This window comes from Schistocerca gregaria, chromosome 4, assembly GCF_023897955.1.
Source record: "Schistocerca gregaria isolate iqSchGreg1 chromosome 4, iqSchGreg1.2, whole genome shotgun sequence".
Taxonomy (NCBI): domain Eukaryota; kingdom Metazoa; phylum Arthropoda; class Insecta; order Orthoptera; family Acrididae; genus Schistocerca; species Schistocerca gregaria.
The window spans coordinates 685120207-685122818 of record NC_064923.1 but is presented as its reverse complement, the minus strand read 5'-3'; the positions used below and the strand labels follow the sequence as shown (position 1 = coordinate 685122818).

The following is a 2612-nucleotide window of genomic DNA, read 5'->3' as shown; positions in this document are numbered from 1 at the left end:
CACCATGCATCCGTCCCAAACCGATTACTAACGGACTCTCGGTTCTCACACAGCCCCTAAATTTACTATAGAAAAGGAGGTAATAGCGACGTTTTCCCCAGTGACAACTAAAAATTGCCCTCTCTCTTCCTGAATTCAGGGAAAGCCTGCAGCATTTACTTTCTAGCGCGTGTTGTGTTGTCTGTTTGACAAAATAAAGATTGACAGTGAGTTCTGGCCTTCGACTTACGATTGGCGGAAAGGTGTCTGGAAACGAAAATTCAACTCACTTTCCACTCTGTTTACGGAAAAATAGCGGTGGATCTTTAACTGCATCCGCTTCTAGGAAAACCTGTAGGCTTTTGTACAGTTCTAACGGGAACTCACGTTGCTCGCACTGCTCTGAAAGGCAGTTTTGAAGTACTCTGACTTAGGAGATACCCGAAGTGGCTTACTCGCATGTCCACAGCCTGTGGGAGTTGTCTACCCAAGTCTAAAGCTTGCAGCTGACCCTTCTTACCACATTCCAACAAACGACAAAAAACGGGCTAAAACGCCAGAATTCACAAGCCTTCCATTCAGAAAATCGATGAGAATACAGCATTTCATGACTGTATGTATTGTTTCTTAGCACCATGTGACAAAGAAGTGCCACTACAACATGCCTCTTCATCGGGCAAGTATTCTTTCTCCGATGGTAACACACAACAGTGCAATGCTTGTCACGTGCGGTTTGCAGATATTACTGTAAATATTATCAAAAGATGCAACGAAATTTTATCGTGCTGCAATTATTTTCGAATGCTACCCCAGTGACATGCGTTGGGAACCTTGCCTTTCGCATAGAATATGAATGACCTGGAATACTATATAAAGACAAATTCACCATTTTTGTAGGCTAGGGTGAACGGTTAGTCTTACAGAATCTACAAAAGATATTGTTAATTTGCGTGGGGCTCATAGAAAACAGGACTAACAGGGGGTATTGAATGCCTTTGTAGCTTGACAGCAAGAATGACAGAGCAGAAAGACTAACTGAATTCTGCAATAAATTTTAGTTAGTAATGGCGAATATCCTGTTCAAGAATCACAAGAAGAGGAGATACACGTGGAAAAGGCCGTGAGGCACAGGCAACATCCAGCTGGATTACATCAAGGTCAGAGATTCCGAATTTAGATATTGGATTTTAAGGTTGGCCCTGAGCAGATGCAGATTCAGAATAACATACAGAAGAATGGAAAAGAAAACTGAGTATCTATTACATAACGACTAGTTTCTCTTTAGAAAAGGAGTGCCACTAGAGAAGCAATATTGACGTTGAGTACCCTGAAAAGAAATCGAGAGACGTTCGTAGGATTTGTTCACCTGGAAAAAGCGTTCGACGCGATAAATGGTGCACGATGTTCGAAATTATGAGAAAAGTAGAAGTAAGGTATAGGGGGAGACGGGTAATATACTGAACATTCTGTACAAGAACTAAGAGGAGACAATACGACTGGAAGACCAAGAACCCAATGCTCAGATTAGAAATATGCTTTGAATAAATGGCAGTATCGCATTGTGATGATTACTTACAACAGATATCTTCACTTTCATTGCATACAATAATTTTTAAATTTACAGAAGAGCCTATCTTATAAGGCAACGGCCATGCCGCAGTGGATACACCGGTTCCCGTCAGATCACCGCAGTTAAGGGCTGTCGTGTGTGGTCGGCACTTGGATGGGTGACCATCTGGGCCGCCATGCGCTGTTGCCATTTTTCGGGGTGCACTCAGCCTCCAGATGCCAATTGAGGAACTACTCGACCGACGAGTAGCGGCTCCAGTCAAAGAAAACCATCATAACGACTGCGAGAGCGATGTACTGACCCCACGCCCCTCCTATCCGCATCCTCAGCTGAGGATGACACGGCGGTCGGATGGTTACGATGGGGCATATATGGTCTGAAGACGGAGTGCTATCTTATAACCTCAGCAGTTGTCGATCCAACATTGCCGATCCAAAGCTGTTACGTTTGATCGGCAACTGCTACGATTACAGGGTAGGCTCTTCTGTAAGTCTGAAAATTACTGTACGCAGTAAAAGTGAAGATATCTGATGTACTAGAACTGACATGTGATTACATTTTCACACAGTTTGGGTGCATAGATCCTGAGAAATCAGTACCCAGAACAATCACCTCTGGCCGTAATAACGGCCTTGATACGCCTGGGCATTGAGTCAAACAGAGGTTGGATGGCGCTTACAAGTATAGCTTCAACACGATACCACATTTCATCAATAGTAGTAACTGGCGTATTGTGACGAGCTAGTTGCTCGGCCAACATGGACCAGACGTTTTCAGTTGGTGAGAGATCTGGAGAATGTGCTGGCCAGGGCAGCAGTCGAACATTTTCTGTATCCAAAAAGGCCTGCAAAGGACCTGCAACATGCGGTCGTGCATCTGAAATGTAGAGTTTCGCAGGGATCGAATGAAGTATAGAGCCACGGGTCGTAACACAGCTGAAATGTTCAAAGTGCCGTCAATACGAACAAGAGGTGACAGAGACGTGTAACCAATAGCACCCCATACCATCACGCCGGGTGATACGCCAGTATGGCGATGACGAATACACGCTTCCAATGTGCAT

General features: G+C 44.4%; 1 pseudogene; it reads left to right on the top strand.

Annotated features, from left to right (window-relative positions):
• The first annotated feature begins 1620 nt into the window (after window positions 1-1620).
• LOC126268401 (5S ribosomal RNA) lies at window positions 1621-1738 on the top strand (annotated as a pseudogene).
• Window positions 1739-2612: the final 874 nt, after the last annotated feature.